Consider the following 12,905-nt stretch of genomic DNA (forward strand, 5'->3'; position numbering starts at 1 on the left):
TGCCATTGGGTCAGCGGGCCAATCAGTGGCCAGTCCCACCCAGCACCTTCATTGGCCTAGCGCTGGCCGCTCCCTTTGCCCAACAGCCATATCTAGGCTGTGCAGGGCCTAGCAGGCCTCAGACCTGCTTCAGGTTGTCCTCCCACCCACCCTGCATGACCTACATTGTGGTATAGTGTTGCAGTTGTTTGGTCATTATCTGTTTGTCACAACTTGTGTTGGCATGTGGCATGGGCCCTGGATATGGTTTCTGCTCCTCCCCTTCTGGCCGGGGAGGGAACATACGGTGGTTCCCAGGGGTACTGTGTTTTGTTGCCCAGTATTGTGCCAGTGGGCCCCTTGATGGTCTCATCAGGTATCGGTCAGCACTGGGCTGATGGATCTTGATCTAGAACCCATGCCAGGCTGCCAACCCCTTGTTCCTGTAATCAATAAAATAAATTGTGGGCATTTTTTACTCTACCTACATGTCAGTGTCATCTCTGGTTCTGCTGGTAGGAGGAGTGTCACCCATCCACACGCAAATTGATTTGACAGTATTTTCCAGCATAGTTTCCATCAAATCTCCATTTGTCAGGTGTTTCTGTGCACATCTATGAACCCCATGCAAACAAATTTCTGAACCTGATATAGGAGGTCCATGGTTGTGTAAACCTCGGGGGATGTGCATGTGTTGCAATGCAGTCATTGGCAAGTCTGTGCTGTCATTCTACATATGGTCAGCCTCTTTCATGTGAAAATGCCTTATGCTCCACTGTCTAGTAAAGTTTCAGTTGAGGACTGCCAACCACAAGGTACTTATATTTATTCACACAGCATTAATTTATTGTCCTTTGGTAATTTTTATCTAGTTATAACTTGGTTTAATACACAGAAAGAGGCAATTTTATTATCTACTACTACACAGAAAGAGGCAATTTTATGGCGCAGTGAGTTAAAGCACTGTGCCGGCAGGACTAAAGACCGTCAGGTCGCAGGTTCGAATCCGGGGAGAGGAGGATGAGCTCCCTCTATTAGCTCCAGCTCCTCATGTGGGGACATGAGAGAAGCCTCCCACAAGGATGATAAAACATCAAAAAATCATCCAGGTGTCCCCTGGGCAACGTCCTTGCAGACGGCCAATTCTCTCACAACAGGAGCGGTTGCTCCTGACACGACAATATATATATCTACTACAAGTAGTACCTTTTCAGAGGTAGCGTTTGATCTGTGGAATTACACTGAGAGAAAAACTTGTCAGATTCAGTCTGTTGGCTCATTTTGGGACAGAGAGAATGTGCTTTTGTTAATAGGTTTTTGCATCTATTTTATGTTTTATCTATTCTGTGTGTTTTACAATGACTGGCTTTCTTGTTGATATTGCTGTCATCGCTTTTACCAATTTAATTTCATTTTTTTGTAAAATTGCAAAAGGTGTAATGAGGCATATTAATAAAGCAACATTAAAAGAAATATAGTAAGAACCACATATAGATGAAAGAACATCTGGGAAGATTAACAAGACCAATTCTGTGTTTTGGGAGAAGTATTGCATGCATTCCATGTAAAAAAAAATCTTATTTTTTCCTGAGTAGTTTGCTTATTTGTGCAGTTTAAAAATTTAGACTGAAGCCCCTTGAGTGTTGATTCTACCTCTTCACTGGATATCCTTTTTAATAAACTACAAACAACAAAGTGCCTCCATGTATGTTAAATCTAGCACTGTTAGTCATATTTAAGAAACCCACTGCTCTTGTACTGACATTTAGTATTGCCTGAAAAAAATCCATCATTCAAACATTGACACAATTTCCCATGTCTGCCCTTTCTGGTATAGGTAAAGTTCTTATGTATAAAGAAACCACAGAAGAGTTCAATTAAGCTGTTACTTCTGGCTTAAAGAGAAGTTTAATGTCCACTCCTTCCTGGAGGAGGAGGAGGAGGAGGAGGAGGAGGAGGAGGAGGAGGAGGGAAGAAAAGGAGGAAGAAGAAGAAGAAGATGAGGAGGAGGAAGAAGAGGAAGAGGAAGAAGAAGAAGAGGAAGAAGAGGAAGAAGAAGAAGAGGAAGGAGGAGGGGGAGGAGGGAAGAAGAAGAAGATGAGGAGGAGGAGGAGGAAGAAGAGGAAGAAGAAGAAGAGGAAGAAGAAGAAGAAGAAGAGGGAGGAGGAGGAGGAGGAGGAGGAGGAGGAGGAGGAGGAGGAGGAGGAGGAGGAGGAGGAGAAGATGATGAGATGATTTAGTTTGTATACAAGGGCTGGCATTCAACAGTAATTAAAAGACATTCCAACTAGCTGGCCAAACATAAAAATGCATTTCCAACTCAAATAGAAAATGCATTTCCAACTAGATAACTGCTAGACTGCCTTTCTTGCAGGGTGTACCATGAAACTAATAGGTTGAACCTGTTCTCTAGCAAGTGCCGGTCATTATTCACATGAGTTGCTTATGACAATGGGCACCTAATGTGAGCCTGAGCATTGTATTTTCAGTTCAACAGCAGCTTCTTCAGGAGTAAAAGTTACTGCACCAAATGCTTCCAAAAAAAGGAAGCTAAAGCTATGCATATAATGTCTTGATGACTTTCTAATGCACATTCCAACTAAAATAATTTGTCATATTTATTGCTTGGAGGTTTCTTGATTCCTGTTGCCCTACATCTATCCTGTGCACTTCAGTGACAGAAAGTTTTCTCATCCTTTGTAGATGTTCATATATTTTTGTAGCATCTTTTTCACCCCACCTTTAAAAAGATTTGGTGAAAAACCCAAGTCAAATTAATACTGAGGCTGACAGCAGTGATGACTAAGAGGTATTTCATATGTCTTCAGAGCTGACTGATATAGTATCCTTTCCAGATACTCTATACTCTATTTAAGATCCATTTCATGTGCTTTATAAGGACCAGTATGCATTATTTATTTATGGGTATTAGCTCAAGACTCTTGAGGTATGATTTCAACCGATCTTTGAACAAAAAAGCAGAGTTTTACAGGGGTCAGATCAATGGCCTATCTAGGCCACTATTTCTCTTCCAAAGAGGCACAGTGATAATAGAATACAGCAACAAGTGAGAATGTTCATGAATTATTTATCTTTTCCCTTGAAACTGATTATCCTCAAGCAAACCAGATACGGATACCAGGATACATGGTTACAAAGTGTGGGGAACAGGGATTTTTTTAAAAGGGAAGAATGATATAACAGCAGCATGAGCATTTAAATTTCTACACATTTTTCTGTTCTGTTACACTTCAGAGCACTCCAAGTGCTCTTTAGTTCCACTGATTTTCAACCGTGGTAGCATAAGATAACACCAAGTAGGATAAAGAGAAGCTATGAGAATCTGTCAGAGGTTCATGTGCAGAAATTTTCTCCAAATTTCTGCTCTCATATCCAAATCCTCTTATAACTTTTTAAAAAACCAAGTACTGTAAAATGACCATTCTATGCTGGGCATGAGGACCCATGCTTATTATTGGACTAAATGTTCTAACAGTTCTACCCAGTATAGGCACAAATGAGGGCTGCTAGGTCACAAAAACCTCAAGCCCCACACAAACTCCACCCTTGATTTTAGAGGCTCATGAAAAGGGAGATTACTGAAAGGAGAATTCTGAAATCACATTCTGGGCTTGCATCTTTGAAATTTAAATACCTCACATCTCACTCACATACACATGCATACACACAAAAGGTCACAAAGTTATTTTGACAAGGCAAAGTACTGATTAACAGTCTCTGTACATTTTCACAAAAGAGATGATGAAATGTAAAACTGAAATCCAGTGGTAAAGAGGGAGAGAAAATGGTAATATCCAGTGAAAACAATGGATCACCTTAGTCATTACAGGAACCAAGGGAAGTTTTTTAAAGCTTTTTAAAAAGTTTTTTTCTAAAACATTAAACCCAATATTGTAAGTAAAGATTGTGCATCCCTTATCTGGAACTCCAAAATCCAAAATACTCAAAAATTCAAAATTGTTCAAGGGATGGCTGAGAAAGAATATTGTACCTGGGATTAAGTGTTGATGTGTTATGTATATAATCCTGACAGTTGTGTTGCGTATATAAATTTAACATGTGTATTATTTTCCTTTTGATATTTATCTAGACTATGTCTACATAAACATCAAAGTTACAGTATAACAGTATAGTAACAGTATAGTAACTGTTACAGTATAGTGACAGGAGTTACAGTATAGTAACCATTAGAACCCAGTTGGAACTGTAAAGCAAGACTAAAAATTGTTTTCAATTGTTGATTGCTATTGAAACCATTTTTGTTACAGTGACATCTTTTTTCTTTCTTTCTGATGGTTCAATGTACTCAAACTTTGCTTCAAGCACAAAATAATTTTAAAAATTGTGTACCCTTAGGCTATTTATATGAAAAATAAATGAGTTTCATGTTTAGTTTTGGGTTCGCTCTCCAAGATATCTCATCATATATGCAAACAAAAGGATTCCAAAATCCAAAATTCTTCCTCTGTGTAACACTTCAGATAAGGGGTACTCAACCTGTACTGTAGTTCTGAAATCAGTATCTACTGCATCAGGAAGCTGCATTATGGCAAGTCAGATACTAAGCTTATTTAGTGCAAATACTATTTACTCTGAATGGCTGAATAGCCAAGACTTCAGCAGCCCTGTCGGAACCTCCCCAGACCTGCAAGGAGATGCATACCTTGTTACAACTTTTACTTACAGTTAAAGACATAGGTGCTCTATCTCTGAACAACCTACCTCTTCTTTCTGCAACAAAAATACTAGAAGCTACTAAGAGATATAAAGGAATCCTAACCAAGACAAGGGCATCTTTAGGATAAGGTTCCTTGGACTCCAGCTCATGATGTTAAATCGAGGGAAGTCATGGTACCTTTGTATTCTGCTTTGGTTAGACCTCAACCTGGAATACTGTGTCCAGTTCTGGACCCCATAGTTCAAAAGAGATATTGTCAAGCTAGAAAGTGTCCAGAGGAGGGCAACTAAAATAATCAAGGGTCTGGAGACCATGCCCTATGAGGAGTGTCTCAAAGAAATGGGCATGTTTAGCCCACAGAAGAGAATGTTGAGAAGAGACATGATAGTTATGTATAAATATGTGAAAGGGTATCATAAGGAAGCAAACAGGAGAGCAAAATATCAAACCTTCCATTACAGAAGAAAGATTACCTTCAGAGTACTTGAATTTTTTTTTTTGCAAGATCACATTTAAAAAGTGAAGGACCACTTCTAAATGGTAATAATTCTTCACAATGGTTTTTTAAAAATAGATATGAGATAAAGTGTTTGCATGAAAATATACCAACTGCAGATTCCCATTTTGCCTTTGTTGGTTTATTTCCTTTCACAATTTGTCCATGAAATAACATCAAACCTTTGAGAGATCAGCTTTTATTTAAATAGCATTCTATATTTGCCTCCCCACCACCTTCTACAATTTTGTTTTCAATTGACCATAGTCAACAGTCATCTGATAATATTAAATGAAAAATGCCAGAAATAAAAAATTCATAACTTTTAAATGGCATATTGTTCTTAGAAGCATGATGAAATTTCATGACATCATCCTTTTGTCCAGTGTATCCATTCAACCTACACTACATCTCCCTGTTAATCACTTAGATCATATTCATGTCTGTACAGGAATATATATATATATATAGAGAGAGGGGGGTTACATATTATATATGTAGGGTTTGGTATTGTCAGGCATCTTTTGTGGTCTTGGGTTGTATCTCCAGGTGTGTGTTGCAAGATAGGGCAAGGGCTTTTGTGTGTTAGGCACTTGAAACTGAAAAAAGGGGGCTGCAATTGATTCAGGCAGTTTTGCAGAGATCACTGCCATACAGACAGATAATTCTACACACGCACTGACCTTGGAGTGTGTCTCATTGAATTAAAGAGTACTTTCTTCTGATTAGGCATAAATAGGATTAAAATGTTAGTATTGCCTAATCCAGGTGACAACAGCTTTCCAATATCCCAGATGGTAAGTAAAACTCCACTGCATTAGTGCAAATTAGACACCTACATTAAAACCACACTGCATTAATTTCATCTTTGCCTGAAGCTTATCACATGATACTATGGGTCCCTCTCACTGCTGTACCATACTGTACAGTCATATGGAAATTGATTATTTCTCTGCTTGAAATAATTTGTTAATGGGCTCCTTCCCTCTATAGTTTATTATTATTGAATATGAATGCTTCCTTCCACTTGGTTGAAATATTGTGAATATAGTATGTACAATGGGGGTGTTGCTCTCTGTTTAGGAATTCCCTGTGAATCTTTATCACAGAAACACCAACTACCTCTAGAGATTGAACTAGGAGGATGGTGATGTCATGGGTTTGCATCTTGAAAAGTCCTTTGGTTTATTAATTGTATATTCAAGCATGTATAATGTAAGGAGCTATTGGGAGGAAGAGAGAATTCAATATTGAAGTGAATGCGGGTGTGTGGTAGGTTTTAGGAGATTTGCATAAGACTATAAATGATAGCTGGGAGTTCAGTTTGAGAAGGGTTCGGTTAGGCAAAGGTTTGTGTTAAGACTCAGACTGGAAGGAGAGAAGAAAGTATTGTTTGGGGTTTAATATGGTTGCTCTTTGTCAGCATGAGATGTGTGTGAGAGAGGGTGTGTGTGGTATTTAGTATTTGCATAAGACTTTGTTAGCATGAGATTTTTTTCTGATTTCATATGTTCAACTTCTGTAAATAAAGATTTTTGTTTTATACACTTTCACCTCCAAAAAGATTATGCATTTCAAAACTTGTAACCAGACAAGGTGTCTGCATTGAGTATAGACTTAAGGAATATAGACTGACATTGCATAAATCTTCCTAAATGTCTTTATTCTTTAGGTCACTGGAACGGTTCTTACAGTAGGTGTTACACAAGTGGAAATTCCTTATGTATTATGGCAGAGATGGAGATCAGGAAAGGTCCTTGCTCTTGGCAATTTCAGTATCATAAAAGTCTTCAAATTTGTTGGGTTAAAGAATAGAAGGTTCACATTGGCCACATTACATGGAATTATCTGAGGTGAGGACCCCTATAAGGATACTAAGACTTCCAAGAGTTTCTAAAAGAACTTGTACATATTTTTCCATCCTCAGGCATATTGTTTTTACATTATTGTAAATTATGTTTTATTAAGGGAAAGTAACATAATAGCAAAATTCCACTATAATCTTGCTAAGAATTAATGTGGAGAAAGAATGTGCATGCATGCCAGGAAAAGTTTACATAAAGATTTAATACACGAAATATTTAAAACAATGTACAAAAAGCAGGAAAAGAAGCTATTGTTGATGGCGGGGGGGGGGGGTATAGAATAATGGTGAAAGTAACATCCACCCAATCTGGACACCAAACACAAAGTAGCTGCACACAATAACATCCTGCAGAAACTTACTGGCAGCACATGCGTGCAGACCCAAAATTAAGATTGTCAGCCCTTGCTTTGTCTTACTCAACTGCTGGGTATGCCTGCCCTGTTTGGCACAAGTCTATCCATGCAAACCAGGTGAACATAGCACTGAATGAAACATGCAGAATAATCATAGGATGTCTCAAACCTACAACTGTTGATAGACTACAGACTAGCTGGCATTGCCCCCCCACCCCACCCCCAGTGTGTGATAGGAAGTTGATGAGGTGAGAGAAATAAGGTTGAACACTGTGAAAGCAATTCATTGCATGGCTATCAGCCTTCTCCTAGTAGACTCAAATCAAGAAAAAGCTTAATGAGAACCATCACTCCTCTTAATGTTCCCCCAGCAACAGCAAGAGCATCCCTCTGGGCAGCTAAACCAGGAAATTCCAATTGGATGGTCCCCACGACGGTCTGCCTACAGGAGCAAACCAAGAATGGGCAACTTGGAAATCACTGAGCAGAATGAGAAGTGGAGTGGGCAGATCAAAAGACAACCTGGCAAAATGATACTACCTAGAAGAATCCTTCACCTTGTGCGACTGTGGAGCAGAACAAACAACTCCGCATCTGTATGCTTGACCGGAATGCCCTGCCTCATGAACACAGACAAATACAGACAATGTGGTTGCTGTTGCGTGGTTTTGGTCAAAAATTATTTAGTTACTTGTGCTCCTTCTTATTTTTATTCGTTTTATACCTATGTGTGCAATGCTTTAGACATGAAATAAATACACCCAATCTGGACAGAAAGTGGGTTCTATAATAGCATCATTTATGCAATTACAGCAGTCTGTTTTTGTTTTTGTTACTTTAAAAAACCCTCCAAACCACGCTGTTGGAGGAGGACTAGAAGCAATCAGTAGTATAATTGGCACTATTGTATTTTCAAGCATGAGAAAGCCAATATGAAAAATAGCACAATTGAAGTCCAAATGCATTGATGATCTACTATTGCTATTCTGCCACATTTCTGAATTGGAGAGATGGTTTCCAAATTAAACAACCAACTAGCGCAATTAGTACCACCAAGTAAGAGACTGAGCATGAGGTTTAACTATCATAAAAGTGCTTGTGTCAGTATCTTCCAGTCCTCTCCATTAAATCCAACATGATATCTAACATTTAGCAGATATGATTAGTTACAGTTATCTATCCACATTTGCTGATTAAGGATTTGTGGATTTAATTACTGTTTAATTGCTGTATTTGCCACCACCTCTGCTGCTGCCCAAAACATGACTGAAAATGTTTATTCTTTCTATGCCATTTTATATTCTCAAGCATGATTCTATCATTGGCTTCTAACAGAAGTAGAACATAGAATTGTGATAGAGACCTACAAATACCTAGAGAAAATACTTCTCTATGCATTTTTAGGTCTTTCAGCATAATTCTGTAGTCAATAATAAGACTAATAATAATAAGACTTGATTTATATTTCACCCTATCTCCCCAGGAGGACTCATCCAATGGAGGTTGACCATAGAATTGCACTGGAGAATCTAAAAATGTCCCAAAAATTATTTTCAGACAGAAAATGGGTTGTGATTTTAATTTTTAATTTTTTTTAATTCTTTGTCCCTCACCCACACAAATATTAAAGGCAGCTACTGGTATATATGAAGTTCTCATGATGACCAGATTTTCAGATGCAGTGTAACCTTGACTTAAAAGTGCCCCAACTTAAGAGTGTTGAGTTAAGAGCCATTGCTTGGCCCGGGTTTCACTTTGACATATGAGCAGCAGTGTGGGTTAAGAGCAAGTGCCAAAGGGAGCACTAGGATGAGAGTGTGTAGCCTTAGGGTTTCAAGGAGCGGCCTCCATGCCTTGTGCTATTGTCTGCTTTGGGAGATTACTGTCTGCTTTGCTCCTGTCTGCTTTGAGGAACCTTGGATTGTTTGATTTTGTGTGGGTTTTATTCCTGGTACGTTTGGCTTCATGAAGAGAAAGAGGAAGAGAGAGGAAGAGAGAGCAAGAGAGGGAGGGAAGCTAGAATGATTACAATATGAAGAAAATGATTCATCTGCCTCTTTGCTTTGTGCTTCCTTGCCACAGATTTGTGCATCTACCATTTTAAGGTTGATTTTTCTTTTTGTATTGTTCCATGTGAATGTGCAGGTTTTGCTTTGCTGTTACACTGGCTAACACACATTTTGTTGCCTCAAATGTGCTTCCTTGCCACAATTTTGTGCTTCTACCATATTAAAGCTGATCTTTCTTTTGTATTGTTCTATGTGAGTGTGCATTTATACATCATTTGTTATTTATAAAGTACATTTTTATTTAAAGACATGTAACAAAAATGGGGGGTCCAGAGAGGCAGAACAGATTAATAAGATTTAAGTGCATTTCAATGGGAAAAATCACTGTGAGATAGGGGTGATATGAGTTAATAGCTCAGTCATGGAATGAATGAAACTCTTAACTCAAGGTATCACTGTAGTACATTTTGTAACAAATGCAAAAAATTCATTTTAAGATAGGTTATTTATTTCCCTTGATTTTGTGCACTTGAAAATCTGCTGAAATCTGTTTGCACAACAAACAAGGCTGTTCTAAAAGCAAGATTCTGACAAATTAGATTATGAAGCCTTTTATAAAACCTTTCCTTCTTCTTCTTTTTTTTTTTTTACAGAATTTAGAAATGCTTCCTTCTTTGAAAAAAATTAAGAGGGGCAGTTCTTTATTTGTCATTGCCAGTTTATTTGTTACCACTATTCTAAAAGCTTTTACAATTAATTCTTCTGTTGTTGGAAAGTCCAATTTCATCAAGTGTTGTATAGATAGCATCCATGCTCCAACTATCACGTAGCTTAGTAGTTTAATGATTTTATTTGTTTATTTGGCATTTCCAATAAAAATAATTCGGGCACTAATTGTATTTTTATTTTGAAAAAATTCCTGTACCTTGCCCGAGAATTCTCTTCCTTTTTCACAAGACTGGAACATGGAATTTATATTTAAAATAACTAGCATGCTAGAAGGAAGGAAGAAAATATTGTAATAGGAAGGAAATATTGTACATGACGAAGATGAAAAACTTGAACTATTTTTTTTTAAAAAAACCTTATAATTTCTTCAAAACATTCTTTTTTTTGAGGAAGAAGCATCTATTAGATTCATCAGTAGATGAACTCTCATGCTGTAGTTGTGAAGAGGTAAAAAGCACATGGCCAAGATCTGAACATTTCATGTACCTGAAACATTGCCATCCAGTTTTGCAGATATCTCAACTTAGATGGAAGGCATCTCTCTAAAAAAGAAAAGAAAAATAATTACTACATTAGTTACAACCAAGCCTGTTCAGTGTTTTTGCTTCATTGGACATTGCTCTGTGAATTTATTGGAATAAGGGTGGTATAAAAATCATGGGTAAAAGAGCAACATTGGATGTATTTTGTAAAACCCTAAATTTGATCTAGGTCATGTAATATAGCAATCTGAAGTAACAGAACCTACATTTGATCAGTCCTTCCTAAAGCTTATGTAACTGGACAGGGCGGGCATTCCCAAGGGGCTGTATACCAATACCTTGGATATCCCACCTCTGCCTACAAAGAACATATATTATGTGCACGTGAGGCAATGAGACGATATGAGGAGAGTGAGGAATCGAACCTCACAAACTCAGTGACTTACAGTTCACATCTGAAACACACTATCTCTGTCTCTGTGTCACCTTTCTTTATATGTGTTTGTTACAGGATGCATTTTTTAGATGTCTGTGTATATTTCTTCAATGTGTAATCAAACCTGGAATCAATATGTAGCTTCCAACTTCTCACAGGTTACATCACTGTAATCTCCAACTGATTTCCAGCCATGTAACTTTAGTTCTGTCACTTGACACAAGATTTTAATATATATGTTGAAACAAAGAAATGTTTATTTATGAATTCTTTTGCACATAAGCTTATCTGTTACAAAGTACTTTACTTCAGTTCAGGCATGTAGCCGGGGGGGGGGGGGTGTTTGAGGGGCCTCAGCCCCCCCCCCCAAATTCTCATGGTGGTCCACGAGAAGGCTTTACTGGTGCATTATTTAAACTTTATGTTTATTCATATCATGATCTGATCACCATGCTCAATATATCCCATATGCATGGGGGTATTGGGGTAACAATATAAAAGGTTTGCTAGGGTAGACCCTCCTTCACTCAGACTCAGCCCCCCCCCCCCAAAAAAAAAATCAAAATCCTGGCTACGGGCCTGCTTCAGTTCCACTTGGATATTATTGCAACTGTCTTTCACTACTTTGAATACACAAAAATTGTTACTTCATAACTTTCAAAACAATTTAACTTTGTTTCTACTCTGTTAAGCCACTTTCTTCTCCTTCAAAATATATTTCTCCTCAGCCTCCCAAAGGAATCTCTGTCTCTCAGTTTTACCTAACTGAGAATTTAGACTTACATTAGTTTTTTTTCTTTACTTCAGTATAACGATGGAAGCTACAAACTTAAATACCAATCTTCTTCCTTCTAGCTCCTGACTAGAGACTCAACTACTTTTTTAAAGTGTCCCCTGTTTTTTTTCTAGCTCTGCCCTTTTTCTTGCTAGCCACTCTAAAATGGATACATTTCTACTGCGAAAGCTACATATCCATGGTAACATGATGACCAATCAAATGTAACCAGCTTCTGACTACCCTTGCCATAACATCAACGCTAATAAACATAGACAAAAAACTCCATTATAATTAGCTTTTCCATTAAAGCTTCATACCACCACTGTCAGCCACTTAAAGATCCAAAAAGAAGACAGCTAATTGTGCCATATTTTGTTGCAGGCAATAATCTGTATTCTGTAGATGAAGCTCATCTAGAGATTATACAAGGAAACCTAATTGAACAGATTCTTCAGTGAACCCACAATAACTGTATGCTGACTGACAGGAGTGAAAGAAATTTCCAAGCAGCTTTTGGAGAAACAAGCTAATGATTTATATTTAGCCACTTTTATTCAAAAGCTGTGCATAAATATCTTCCCAAGTGTCAAATTTTAATTTTACTAGCATTCCTTTTTGTCATCTAGATTTTCAGTGCAGCTAGACTTAAAATGTAAGCACTTTTTAGTATATGAGATGTGCATTTGACAGTGCATACACAATATTAAGCTCACACACCAAAAAGCTTCAATCTACATAATGTCAAAGTTACTGAGTCATTACAAGGAAACAGGGATAACAGATCTTTTAGTAGCAAGTGTCAGAAAGTGAGGGGGACACTCCATCCAAGTTGATGGAAGCATTTTGATCTACAACCTTACTTTTCCTATCACAATCACTACCACTGAATGGCCACAGAGCTCACTAGCCTTTTCTAGAAATGTAACTTCATTAAACTCTAATCTATACGTAATACTAGAAAAGATCTACCAACTCTGAAAAAAGTGGGCATTTAGATCATTTTTAACTGGTTTTGCTGGGAGTAACTATTTTATTTAGGTTGCAATACTTTCCCATTGCAATATCTACTCACTAGTT

At 37.8% G+C, this 12,905-nt stretch overlaps 1 protein-coding gene across 3 annotated transcripts in view; it reads right to left on the bottom strand.

The window, feature by feature from the left end:
• Positions 1-12,905, bottom strand: part of SGCD (sarcoglycan delta) — a 630,158-nt gene that overhangs the window by 509,122 nt on the left and 108,131 nt on the right. For all 3 annotated transcript variants that reach the window (XM_060765538.2, XM_060765537.2, XM_067463658.1), the window contains one exon: positions 10,619-10,674. The gene's annotated coding sequence lies outside the window, so the exon portion shown is untranslated. The remainder of the gene's footprint in view (positions 1-10,618; positions 10,675-12,905) is intronic.

Source organism: Anolis sagrei, chromosome 2, assembly GCF_037176765.1.
Source record: "Anolis sagrei isolate rAnoSag1 chromosome 2, rAnoSag1.mat, whole genome shotgun sequence".
NCBI lineage: Eukaryota > Metazoa > Chordata > Lepidosauria > Squamata > Dactyloidae > Anolis > Anolis sagrei.